Source organism: Capra hircus, chromosome 24 (assembly GCF_001704415.2).
Source record: "Capra hircus breed San Clemente chromosome 24, ASM170441v1, whole genome shotgun sequence".
In the NCBI taxonomy this organism is placed as follows: Eukaryota; Metazoa; Chordata; class Mammalia; order Artiodactyla; family Bovidae; genus Capra; species Capra hircus.
In genome coordinates, this window is record NC_030831.1 from 59124199 (window position 1) to 59138969 (window position 14771).

Here is a 14771-nt window from a genome sequence, read left to right on the forward strand (position 1 = left end):
GCCACTTCTCGCCGAGCTCTCTCCTCATTGCAGAAGCATGTGAACTTATGGTTCCTAGGTCAAATTCATGTACTTGTCAATATTCCAAACACAGAAAAGGGGGAAGGAAAGTGGAGGACTCATAGGGATCACAGGTGACAAACACATCATTCTTCTCCTGGACTCTCCAAAGACGCTACCTGCTGGATCTCTAATGGCTATCATGCCAGGCAAGACCTAGTCTAGCGACAGAGAAAGTCCTGCTAAAGGCAAACTTAGGAAGAAGATGAAAAGGCAGAGACGTCACTTTGCTGACAAAGGTCTGTATAGTCAAACTATGGTTTTTCAGGAGTCACGTATGGATGTGAGAGCTGGACCATAAAAGAAGGCCGAGCGCCGAAGAGCTGATGCTTTAGGACTGTGGTGCTGGAGAAGACTCTTGAAAGTCCCCAGAACAGCAAGGAGATCAAGTCAGTCAATCTGAAAGGAAGTCAACCTGGACACTCACTGGAAAGACTGATGCCACAGCTGCAGCTCTAGCTCCTTGGCTGCCTGACGTGAAGAGCTGCCTCATTAGGAAGGACCGGGAAGTTAGCAAGATTGAAGGCGAAAGGAGACGGGGGTGACAGAGGATGAGATGATTGGATGGCATCACCAAATGAATGGACATAAATGTGAGCAAGCTCTGCGAGATAGTGAAGGACAGGGGAGCCTGGCATGCTTCAGTCCGCAGGGTCACAAAGAGTCGGACACGATTTAGCGTCTAAACAACAAGAGAGGATTCAAATTAAAACCCACATAGCCAGAAATTATTTCTTGTTCAGAAAGCGGGAGGATTTTGATGACACACTTGTTATTAAACATTCCCACTTGAAAATTTTCTATTTCAAGTCCAACTCAAGAAGTTATTTACCAAAACATTTCCCCATGCATATCATCTTTAAATAAACTTCGTTTGGGCGTGTTCAGTGTATTCCTTCAGTTCAGTTGGAAGAAACTGATTCTGACTCCCCAGTGAGCAAAAGACTTTCAGTGGAAAGACATTTTTACTGTACCTGTTCAGAGAGTAGCTGCAAAGCTAACCCATGGCAAGGACAGAAATCCAAAATGCTCATGACTTTCAGAAAGCAACACGATGGACTTTTTCTCTCAACCTCCCTGCCAAACAAGTCGCCTCCACCTGTTTGTTCTTTCAATGCAACTCTAAGGATATTTTCAAATTCCCAGGAATGGGATCTGCTTGTCCCACCATGGGTCATAACAAGTGTCTGTCATTACAAACACCATCCATGACTCTCTTAGTTTGCTGGAGCTGGCTAGAAGAAACTGTATCAGACTAGGGAGCTTAGCAGAAATTTATTCTTCCCAGTCTGGAGGCTAGTAGTCCAAGATGAAAGTGTCAGGAGGACTGGTTCCTTCTGAGGTCTCTCTCTCGGCCTGCAGGTGGGCCCCTCCTCACTGTGTCCTGGCACCGTCTCTGTGAGCTTCCCACCCCTGGTCTTTCCATGTGTCCAGGTTTTCTCTTCTTATAAGGATACCAATCAGCTGGATTAGGGCCCACTGTAATGACCTAATTTTAGCTGAGTTACCTCTTCAAACACCTTATGTCCAAATGCAGTCACATTCTGAGTCCCTTGTGGCTAAGCTAGTAAAGAATCCGCCTGCAATGTGGGAGACCTGGGTCTGATCCCTGGGTTGGGAAGATCCCCTGAAAGGGAAAGGCTACCCATTCCAGGATTCTGGCCTGAAGATTTCCATGGACTGTATAGTCCACGGAGTTGCAAAGAGTCGGACACTACTGAGCGACTCTCACTCCGCAAATGCACCAACAGGCATGGCTAGAAATCACGTTTATCAGCTGTCTGGGCTTCCCTGAGCCCAGACAAACCGACATAACATCAGGCATCACAAGGACTAATCTGGGGGGAGAAAGCCATTCTGAGAAGAGAAACTGGAAATGACTAATAAAAACAAGCAAACTATTTTAAAGTCGTTAGTAATCTAAGAGGGCTTCCCTGGTGGCCCAGATGGTAAAGAATCTAAGAAATGCAAATAAAGCCACTAGGTGATCCTACTACACATCCAAAAGCCATATCAAGTCACGGATGGGAGAGGATGTGGCGCAGAGGGAGCTCTCCTCCTCTGCTGGCCAGTGTGAGCTGATGCTGGTGAGCACTTTTCAACGTCTCATGGAAGTGGAAGAGTCCACGCCCCAGAAATTCCCCTTGTATGTATACAAACACAATTCACCCCTGTGTACAAAGAGATAAACAAGGTGTGTTCAAGGCAGTCATTTCTGGGATTGAACAAACAAATCCCCAAACAACCTAATTATCCATCAAGTGAATAATGACAAACTTTAATACCAGTGAAAGTAAGTGGATGGGAGATGCACCTGTCAGCACAGACAGATCTCACTCAACTGAGCAGGAAGAGGAGGAGCTTAAGCAGCAGAACACGATATTATTTGCATAAAGTTTAAAAACATGCAAATCCAAGCTGCATGAATCCCTTGGGAACGCAAACCTACACAGTAAAAATCTACTTAAGAAAGAACGCGTGCGTGCGTGCGTGTGAGTGTGCGCGCTACGTCGCTTCAGTCACGCCCAACTCTTTGTGACCCATGGACTCCTCTGTCCATGGGATTCTCCAGGCAAGAGCACTGCAGTGGGTTGCCATGCCCTCTTCAGGGGATCTGCCTGACCCAGGGATCGAACCCAGTCTCCCACACTGGCAGGCAGGTTCTTTACCACGAGAGTTGCCTGGAAAGCCCAAGAAAGAACATGCGGCATGATAAATGCCAGATTCTGGATGGTGAAAGGGCCGAGGAGCACGACAGAGTGGGGGACACCTGGAGCTTTAAGTCATCAGTACCGTTTCATTTCTCGAGCTGCATAGTACAAAGTATTCGCTGTAATGTATTTAAAACCTCTGTATGTATTGAATTCATCATAGTAATTTTAGAAAAGATCCCTACCTTCACTCATAATTACAGAAGTGCAAATATTGCAGAAGGTTTAATTTCCCAGAAAAAAAAAAAATATTGATGTGGAAGGAGGAATGCCTCCTCTTTTGAGGCATTCCTTTTTCAGGCTGGATGAAGTGAATCAACACGCTGGCACTTCACAAAGCTTCTGACACAAAGAATCTTAATTTGCAGAGACCTAGCATACATGAAGAAAGAACAATTAATTCTAGGCATGAAGGTAATTATTCAAATCCAGTGCGCGTTCCTAGCCCGTGACGAGCACAGAGCCTGGATCTGCACAACTTTTTCAGGAAACACATGAGCATAATGCAGGGTGATGATGCATTCAACTGATTCACTAAAACAACATGTTTGAACTACACTCCGCTTAAAGAGCAGTAAGACCTTCCCGGATCAGTGACGCAGGGCCTGTGCTGTAATAGCCCAGGCGTCTGAGTTCAAAATAACCAGACAGCGGTGACTGCGCCCTGTGCTCTGTTCAGCGGCTCGGTCCTGTCTGGCTCTGAGACCCTCTGGCCTGCAGCCCACCAGGCTCCTCTGTCCATGGATTCTCCAGGCCAGAAGACTGGGTTGCCGTTTCTTTCTCCAGGGGATCTTCTCGACCCAGAGATCGAACCCGGGTCTCTCTTTTGCATTGCAGATGGATTCTTTACCAGCTGAGCAACCTGGGAAGGCCAGAAGTGACCATTTGCTTTTTAAAAAGACAATTCTAATATTAAATAACTTAGGCTAAACAGAGAGAAAAAAGTAGTTTCATTCATGTGAGTAACTCATCTAACGTTTAAAGGATGGTAAAAGCAAGGTGGGGTTCCCAGGTGGCTCAGCTGTAAAGAATTCAACTGCCAGTGGAGGAGACAGTGGTGAGATCCCTGGGTAGGAAAGATCCCCTGGAGGCGGGCATGGCAACCCACCCCAGGATTCTTGCCTGGAGAATCCCATGGACGGAGGAGTCTGGTGGGCTACAGTCCATGGGTTGCAAAGTCAGACACGACTTAGCTACTAAGCAACAACAACAACAAAAGGGGAAGCTAAACCAACATTGCTGGGTACAGAGCAGGCATAAGAAATAGGTCCTATCCTTCCACATTATGAATAAACTGAGCACTACGTCAGATAAGTTATGTAATGCCAGACAGCCAGAAAGGAGCCAGATTGGAGTATGAATTCCATTCCTCTTCATTCTAAATCCCATACCCTTCTTCCTGGGAGACAGCTAGCTAATAAGCAGAAAAAGATGTAGACAGTTTCTCTTACGGCATTTTTCAGACGACATTAGAGGAGACATTGCGTGTGTGTATTTAAGATTATGTGATTATAAAACTGATTTTAAAACCGGAGATGATAATCTCCTTCTTAACAAGGTTATTTGTGGAACAGTAAACAAACTCAGAATTAAAAAAAAAAAATAAAAGGGCAACATCAGACACATATCTGGCAAAGCACTAGCTTAGGCTGTAGAAGACCCCACCATACCGGACCCTGCCACTATCTGTGAGGCTGAGAACAAGACCCATGATCCTCTGTGAGGACAAAACTACTCAAAATAGTTATGTAAACACGACAAAAGCCAGATCACGTGCATCTGGTTACTCTGTAGGTACAACCACAGCCCAGAAATAAATTTATTTTATAAAATTATAAAATATCCTCCATAGGGTATTTTAGACTGTAGGTACAACCACAGCCCAGAAATAAATTTATTTTATAAAATTATAAAATATCCTCCATAGGGTATTTTAGACTTTTAACCAAAAATTCTACTATTTTTGATGTCATAGATTTGTTGTTTAATCGCTCAGTTGTGTCCGACTCTTTTGCAACCCCCATGGACTGTAGCCCCCCGGGCTCCCCTGTCCATGGGATTCTCCAGGCAAGAACACTGGAGGGAGAGGCCATTTCCTTCTCCAAGGGATCTTCCTGACCCAGGGATGGAACCCCCGTCTCTTGCATTGCCGGTGGATTCTTTACGGCTAAGCCACTGGGGAAGCCCTGTAAAAGGCTATTCTCTTTTGAAACTGGGCATCAGATATCTGGGGGTTGTTTGTTTTAGAGCTACATATAGATACTGAAGTCAGAATGCTTAAATTCAGAAGTAATTTATTATTTCTGAATTTCAGTTCCACTTGGTCTTTGATGCTGCTATTCTTCCCCATTATTTCACAATGAGGTTGGAAAGGAAGGCTGAGTATGAGACGTCTTAAAGGAGAACCTTTAAATCTTACACACTGAACAGATGAAGGAACAGGAATGCAAGGGGCACACCTCGCCGGACCCCCAGGGTGGTTGCCCGGCTGACAGCCTGGACAGCGCTGCCACTGACCAGCGCAGAACCTGTGGGACAGGATCAGATCTCACAAAAACACGACAAGGCAAGTTCTGGATATGCTGAACTGGAAGAGCCTATGGACGATCGAAGGTGCCTTGGATGTCCGTTTCTCTGGAGCTCAGTAGGAGGTTGCAGGCTGGGCACCAAAGAGCCTTCATTATTCATGAGCTATCTGCTTTAATCTGTCAGGCACAGAGCTAGATTCTGGTGACTCGAGGTTGAAGAAAACAGATCCCTACTCTCATAGGTTAGAATGTGAGAGATGTAAAGATAAATGGTAACGCACTGATAACATGCTCCAGTATGGGAACATTAAAGATGCGTGGATGCTAAAGAGAGGCCCGAATCTTCCTGGAGGCATCGAGGATATTTCACAAAAATAATGGTTATTGAATCTGTCTTGAAATGGGCGTTAGACTTTGAAACTACAGATTTCAAAGTTGTCTTCTTGGACTTGCGACAATACTTACAGGATTGTCTGAGTTAGCAAATAAAAACATGGAGCTCCCAGTTCAATTTGACATTCAGATAAACAGTGAATCATTTTACAGTATAAATATTCTTTTTGTTAATATGAAATTAAATTGACTGGACAACTGTACTTTTCTCTTGCAACCCTAATTATTTATCAGTATCATTTAAAGAGTAGTGTGAGAGAGATGAAATTAGTTAAATATCAAAAGATAGTTATTTAATGTTACCTTGTTTAATGATATGTAACAAAATGAAATATCAAATAGTTACTGTTAGAAACCAGACAAAATTTTAAGACTAGACAATGTGTATCACAAATACTATCTTTTCCAAATGTTTCTTAGAATATATATGTTTTAAAAAATATCTCTAAAATCTTGGGAGGAAAAATCACATGAACTAGGCCTTTGACATCTGCAGTACTGACTCTAGTGAGATAAGACTCTCCTTGGCCTTAATAACACCCAGACAATATTACTGCTACACTCCCGAATAACTTCAGCATCGTAACCACGGTGACAGCTGGTTCTCTGACCATGCTGACAGCTGCGACTCCTTTGCTAGAAATGTCACTGCTGATTCCACCTGAGTCATGCTGGTGAGCCTGCTTGTGAAGCTATGTTCAGCCCAACAGTATTGCTAATAATGAGCAAAGCAGGTTATGGAAATCCTGACTTCCACCACGGTAATTTTAAAAGTTACATTTTAACCATTAATTCCAACATCTCTCACCTTCAGACATTTCCAAGATGGCAAATGAGAGAGTTAATCACCCTGGAATTTTATTACCCTAACAATGAAATGTGATGGTTGGAATAAATCATCTCTAAATGCTGAAAATCTGTACTTCCCAGACACACAGCCCTCCCACCTGAGGCCTTGCTGACCCCAGGGAGAAGGGAGGCCAGGCAAGCCTGAGCTGGTGTTCCCCTAATGTGCCTGGGCTACAAGGCAGGAGAACGGGGTTTGATCCCTGGGTCAGAAAGACCTCCTGGAGAAGGAAATGGCAACCCACTCCAATATGCTTGCCATGAAAATTCCATGGACAGAGGAGCCTGGCTGGTGATAGTCTATAGGGTCGCAAAGAGTCGGACACGACTGCATGACCAAGCACACATACCATGCACATGCCAGCTCAAAGCTGCTGCTGCTGCTAAGTCATGTCCAACCCTCAGTGACCCCATGGACTGCAGCCTACCAGGCTCCTCCATCCATGGGATTCTCCAGGCAAGAGTACTGGAGTGGGGTGCCATCGCCTTCTCCAGCTTCAAGCTATTTAGCAACAACAACAACAAAAAACAACAAAGAACAGTGCCCAAGACAGGAATGAAAGTAAAATTATTTCTACAAAATCTTCTGAGTCCACTTAGTGATCTTTACCACTGGAACACATCAAACACATGGGTGGAGATAACCCAGCCAGTGATTTGCTTTGATATCATCACTGTCATCTCATTATTGAAAAATGGATAAAAATGTCTCCCAAATCTTGAAAGCTTTTGTCTAATTTAATAGGTGTAGATTCCATAGAATCAAAGCGAGTGTTATCTAATTTTAACAAAACTCATATAGTAATTAGTATGTACCAGGAACTATTCTTAACATTCTATTATTAACACTAACTTACTCTTTATTTAAATAAAGGCAGAAATAGTATGGACCTAACTGGCATGCTGTGATTCATGGGGTAGCAAAGAGTCAGACACGACTGAGTGATTGAACTGAACTGAACAGAAGCAGAAGGTATTAAGAAGAGGTGGCAAGAATACACAGAAGAACTATACAAAAGAGATCTTCGCGACCCAGATAACCACGATGGTGAGATCACTCACCTAGATAGAGCCAGACATCCTGGAATGTGAAGTCAAGTGGGCCTTAGGAAGTATCACTATGAACAAGCTAGTGGAGGTGATGGAATTCCAGTTGAACTGTTTCAAATCCTGAAATATGATGCTGTGAAAGTGCTGCACTCAATATGTCAGCAAATTTGGAAAACTCACCAGTGGCCATAGGACTGGAAAAGGTCAGTTTTCATTCCAATCCCAAAGAAAGGCAATGCCAAAGAATGCTCAAACTACCGCACAATTGCACTCATCTCACACGCTACAAAAGTAATGCTTAAAATTCTTCAAGCCAGGCTTCAGCAATACATGAACTGTGAACTTCCAGATGTTCAAGCTGGTTTTAGAAAAGTGTAGGAACCAGAGATCAAATTGCCAACATCTGCTAGATCATTGAAAAAGCAAGAGAATACCAGAAAAACATATACTTCTGCTTTATTGACTATGCCAAAGCGTTTGACTGTGTGGATCCCAGTAAACTGGAAAATTCTGAAAGAGATGGGAATACCAGACCACCTGATCTACCTTCTCAAAAATCTGTATTTAGGTCAGGAAGCAACAGTTAGAACTGGACATGGAACAACAGACTGGATCCAAATCGGGGAAGGAGTATGTCAAGGCTATATATCGTCATCTTGCTTATTCAACCTATATGCAGAGTACATCATGAGAAACGCTGGGCTGGAAGAAGTACAAACTGGAATCAAGATTTCCAGGAGAAATATCAATAACCTCAGATATGCAGATGACACCACCCTTATGGCAGAAAGTGATGAAGAAATAGAGTCTCTTGTTGAAAGTGAAAGAGGAGAGTGAAAAAGTTGGCTTAAAGCTCAACATTTAGCAAACTAAGATTATGGCATCCGGTCCCATCACTTCATGGCAAATAGATGGGGAAACAATGGAAACAGTTACAGCATTTATTTTTCTGGGCTCCAAGATCACTGCGGATGGTGATTGTAGGCATGAAATTAAAAGATGCTTACTCCTTGGAAGAAAAGTTGTGAGCAACCTAGACAGCATATTAAAAAGCAGAAACATTACTTTGCCAACAAAGGTCCATCTAGTCAAAGCTATGGTTTTTCCATAGGTCATGTATGGATGTGAGAGTTGGACTATAAACAAAGCTGAGCCCCGAAGAACTGATGCTTTGAACTGTGGTGTTGGAGAAGACTCTTGAGAGTCCCTTGGACTGCAAGGAGATCCAACCAGTCCATTCTAAAGGAGATCAGTCCTGAGTGTTCATTGGAAGGACTGATGCTGAAGCTGAAGCTCCAATACTTTGGCCACCTGATGTGAGGAGCTGACTCTTTTGGAAAGACCCTGATGTGGGGAAAGACTGAAGGCAGGAGAAGGGGATGACAGAGGATGAGATGGTTGGATGGCATCACTGACTCAACGGATGTGAATTTGAGTAAGCTTCGGGAGTTGGTGACAGACAAGGAAGCCTGGCGTGCTGCCGTCCACGGGGTCACAAAAAGTCGGACATGACTGAGCGACTGAACTGAGGTGACTCTTTATTTAAAATGCCAATGGGAAAGCAGTGGGCCAGAGAGACTCCCCACAATTAAATAAACTAGAGCATGGCAGGACCATAAGTGGAACCCAGGCAGGTGGGTTCCAGAACAGGGCTCTTGAACACAGTGGCAGGCTGGCTCTCCCATACTAAACTGTTGATAACATTAATTTATGACCGTATTCAAATGAACCTAGGCAAGTATTAAGTGCTGACCAGGAACCAGACACTTTACCCAAATGATCTCAGATCTTTAGCACACCACTGAAGGGCAGTTTTTATCATCTTCAGGTCACTGGCAAAGCCCAGAGCTTGAGACTTGAAACATGCTAGGCTGGAGGTTTCAGCCGAGGTCTGAATGGCTTTAAAGCCCGGGTACTTTCTGTTCTCCAAGACTGCCTCCTTATGGTGCCTTGGGAATAGTACTGGGGCTCTTCACTTTTCAGAGCTCTTTTTCCCTAGGATCTATTTGCATTGAAAAATGCTACAAGAATACTCATAATTGAATAAGGCAGGTAGAACCGAGGCATGCATGCCCACAGCCATGCCAGCAAGCACCTGCAGCTCAGCCTGCAGGACAGGCTCTTCAGCAAAGACAGTTTCTTGAGAGGAAACTACAGTCCATCCATCCTGTGTTCTCAGAGTCTGAGACAGAGTTTGGATAAAGTTGGTGCTCAGTAAAACTCTGAATGAAGTAACTACTGAAGGCATATCCACATTCCTTTAATGTAGGAACTTCTATTTAAGATAAATGTCAGGAAACACAGGAGTACAATTTATTACATAGCCGTTTCCAGGACTAGGGAACCACTGATAACTCGGTTCCTAAAGTCAAGTTCTAGTGAAAACTACAACTCCTAACACCACCTTCTTAAAACCCCCAGATCAAAGTTACATATCCCTCCAAATCTATCAGCAAATGAAATCAACTCTAAACAACAGCAAGCTAAGTCATCATTAGGAGAGAGTCTATATACATTTCACTCACACTTACTCTGAGCCAAACACCCTCTTCAGTTCAGTCGCCCAGGCGTGTCCGACTCTTTGCGACCCCATGGACTGCAGCACACCAGGCCTCCCCATCCATCACCAACCCCCAGAGCTTGCTCAGACCCATGTCCATCGAGTCGGCGATGCCATCCAACCACCTCATCGTCTGCCGTCCCCTTCCCCTCCTGCCCTCAACCTTTCCCAGCATCAGGGGCTTCTCAGATGAGTCAGCTCTTCACTCTTACCGGAACTCTTAGCAGTGTGCGAAAGCAGTATTTCCTTTGTGTTTCTTGTAAAAAATCTTGGAAATCTCAAATAGAGTTAGGAGACCAGCAGGGGGAGCCCTCACACCCGGGGACGTGGCCGAGCCCAACAGGAAGGAGACTCTTCCCTCCTGGCAAGGTCTCAGCCGGTGGAAAGCCATGGGCTCCATTTCCACAGTCCTGCCCGCTTCCACCTCCCCTCTAGGAAAGCGTTCCCCTTTCCTTGTCATCTTGGGACCTGCATGGCACATGGCTTGCCATGGTTACAGACCCCAAGTTACAACTCTCTGCTGATCCTGAGTAAACTCATCTTTGTTGGAGAAACATATGGCAGTCTATCTCAGGTCAACACACTACAGATGAAAGAACATATGTATTTCTTAAAGGAACTCAGGAAAATGAAGAGGATGAATGGTAAAGTAAAAAAATCAAACTAACAAAGCACCGGTTAAATGTCTTATCTTTGCCCACGCATGAATATAGATGCTTTAGAAATAATACATTTTATTTATAAAAATCAAATACACACACTTGTATTTCTATGGGATGCAGACTGACCATACTATGTGATGTCGTGGAGGTGTGTGTACTTGTGTGCACACACACACTCCTTAGAGGCCGTCGACTTGGAAATGGTTTGTTCTCAAAGTCTGTTTCTAGGTCAGCTTTTGGCGGCTGGATCATACGTTCTCTTTGAAATCAACGTGGTAAATTGGCACTGTGGGAATGGAAACATATAGGAGGCACAGTTTCTCCTCTGTAAGGAGACAATGGTATATACTCATCATGTACTAAAAAGACAAATATATAAAAATAGTATTAGGAGGAACACAAAGTGGGAAAGAAAGAAAGCTTCTTTATATGTCTGGGGCATGAAACACACAGAACTCAGCTCAACATCGGCCACTGGCCTTATAGTCCAGTGGATCCATCCCAAGCCCCATTGCAGCTCTGTGGTCAGTCACAGAGTCCTCTGAGAGACATGGAAGAGGAGGGGAAGTCGCTCTCCAACCCAGCTTAGAGGAATCGTGCATTAAGATAAGCTCACCAAAATGCTGAATTTGTAACGAACACCGCTGCAGGAAAACACCCTAGTGCTTTGTTCATGCAAATGGATGTTACACCAGTTAAATCCTCAGTGGCTTCTCCCATCGTTTTTTTCTGTGATTTTATTTATTTTCCAAAATTTTAATAGTCATTAAAAAAGCTTAGATAACAATAAACATTTACGTGGTGAATTCCGCTGAAAAGAATTAGCTAAGGAAACACCATGTAAGCATCTGCTGCTGCTGCTATACAATAAAAGATAAAGGAGTTGAAATGAAGCATTCAAACACGCAAACAATTTTTTAAAACCTGAACAGCAGGAATAAGGTCCTTAAGTCTCTCATCACTTTTAATTTCAGTATTTGAGATGTACCCCTCCCCTCAACAAAACAAAGCCAGAACTGAAATAATTTCTAACCTTTAATAATGAATAATGAAACTGTGATAATGAAACATGTGAAATCTCATTTTACTAAGCACAACACTGAATATCAAATGGGACAGAATAGAAAGTCCAGAAATAAACCCGTGCATTTATGCCAATTAATTGACAACAAAGAAGGCAAGCATATACAATGGGGCAAAGACAGTCTCTTCAACAAGTGGTGCTGGGAAAACTGGCCAGCTGCATGAGAAAAATGCAAATAGATCATTCTCTAACACCATATACAAAAATAAAATCAAAATGGATTAAAGACCTAAATGTAAGGCTGGATACCAGAAAACTCTGAGGAAAACATAAGCAGAACACTCTTTGACATAAATTAGAGCAGTATGTTTTTGGATTCATCTCCTAAACAAAGGAAGTAAAATCAAAAAATAAACAAATGGGACCAATTAAACTTAGAAGCTTTTGCACAGAAAAGGAAACCGTCAACAAAGTGAAGAGAACCTACTAGTGGGAGAAAATACTTGTAAGTGCTATGGCAGACAGGGGCTAACACACTACACATATAAATAGCTCATACAGCTCAACATAAAAAAAACACATCAAAAAAAAAAAAGAAAAAACATGGAGAATACAGACAGAACCCAATTAAAAACTGGCAGAGAAACTGAATAGACATTTTCCCAAAAAGGAAATGCAGATGGCGAGTAGGCACAGGAAAAGATGCTCACCACCACCATCAGGGAAATGCAAATCAGAGTGACAGAGAGAGGCCCATCAGAACGGCCAGCGTCAAAAAGTACAAATCGAACAAATGCTGGCAAGGACAAGGAGAAAAGAGAGCCCTCATGCACTGCTGCTGGGAATATAAATGGGTGTGACCACTGTAAAAACAGAACTCCCATGCAGTCCAGAAATTCCATTCCTGGGTATGCATCCCCAAATCCCCAAAACACGAATTATGAAGATAGACACACCCGAGTATTCATAGCAGCGTCATTCACAACGGCCAAGACACAGAGGCAACTTGTGTCCATCAACAGATAAGTGGATAAAGGGGTGCCTGCCTCTCCATCTAAGGAATACTAGACAGCCGTAAAAAATGAAATAACGCCATCTGCAGCAATATGGCTGGACTTAGAGTTATCACGCTAAGTGAAGCCAGTCAGAAAGAGAAAGACAAAGCCATGAGACACCACTTATATGTGGAATCCAAAAAATCTAACAAACTAGTGAGCGTAACAAAAACGAAGCAGACTCACAGAACAAACTAGTGGGTGTCCGTCGGGACAGGGACGGTAGGAGGGGCAATATAAAGGTAGGGGATTAAGAGGTACAAACTGTTGTATAAAATAAGCTACAAGGATATACTGCATAACACGGAGAGAACAGACAGCATTTAGAGATAACTGTAAGTGGAATATAACCTTTAAAATTGTGAATCACTATATTATACACCTGTAACTCCCTTAATACATCAACTGTACTACAATAAATGAAAAATAGAGTGACTATAGAACTGAAAAGCCCCTGATGCTGGGAAAGATTGAAGGCAGGAGGAGAAGGGGACGACAGAGGATGGGATGGCTGGATGGCATCACCGACTCGATGGACATGGGTTTGAGTGAACTCTGGGAGCTGGTGATGGACAGGGAGGCCTGGCGTGCTGCCGTCCATGGGGTCACAAAGAGTCGGACATGACTGAGCGACTGAACAACAGCAAAAAAAGAACTGAAGCACAATTTTAAAGAAATACCTTCTGTTTTCCTTTTAGCTATTCCATTTTTTCCAAAGGAAATAAATATTTAAGAAATTTTTAAAAAATGGACTTGTGACACATGGCTGACTAGTTTTCAAGCTGACTTCCCAAAAGCTGTATCATACCACCGATTTGAAAGAAGCCTGATGAAAAATACTTCTGTGTGTTTGTGTGAGTGGACACTATGTATGAATACAAAGCAAGAAGTAATCTTCAAGAAAAAGAAAAGTGGATTCAAAGCTCTGTTTTCATAGAGATGATTCATTTTCTGTACCTTTTCATCACACTTGCTACTCATAGCAGCTGGCAGCAAGAAACCAATTCATGCTGCTTGTAAGTCTAGCTGTAAAGGATTTTCATTTGTATGAAGCATTTAATCTATAATTCAGCAAATCTATATAAACAAGCTCTTCTGTTCATCTGGATCTCTGCCATGATAATATTCAGTGTTGTTAATATTACAGCAGCTGGTCATCAATATCATTAACAGAACCAAAGTGTGTTAAACTGCTTTCAAGCCTGTGGTGTTCTTTTTGAAGCTGAGTAGAAGTGGAAAATACTACTTCAACACATGGGAAAAGCCATCCATGTGCTTTGGGACCAAACACATCCATCATTTGGCTCAGTCAATCAGATAGGTCCTGAGGACATCAGTGCAAACACTTAATGTGACTGATTGGCAGAGACAGAGCCGTGTAAAAAGTCAGCCCGTCTAATTCCTCACTCTTTTATGCACTTGGCTTACAAATGTCAGTGCAGCAAATTGCATCGCTTCATAAAGAGACTTTTTGCTCCCAAACTCTTTACACACTGACAGTCTTTGGAAAGCAATTTTTCAGCCTCAGATGACATCGTAACTCTCTTTATTATCTCAGCTTCCTGACCTACCTGCCGTGCCCATGGGGCCACCCAAGACAGCTGGGTCATGGTGGAGAGGTCCGACAGAATGGGGTCCACTGGAGAAGGGAATGGCAAACCACTTCAGTATTCTTGCCTTGAGAGCCCCATGAACAGTATGAAAAGGCAAAATGATAGGATACTGAAAGAGGAACTCCCAGGTCAGTAGGTGCCCAATATGCTACTGGAGATCAGTGGAGAAATAACTCCAGAAAGAATGAAGGGATGGAACCAAAGCAAAAACAACACCCAGTTGTGGATGTGACTGGTGATAGAAGCAAGGTCCTGAGACGGTAACAGGC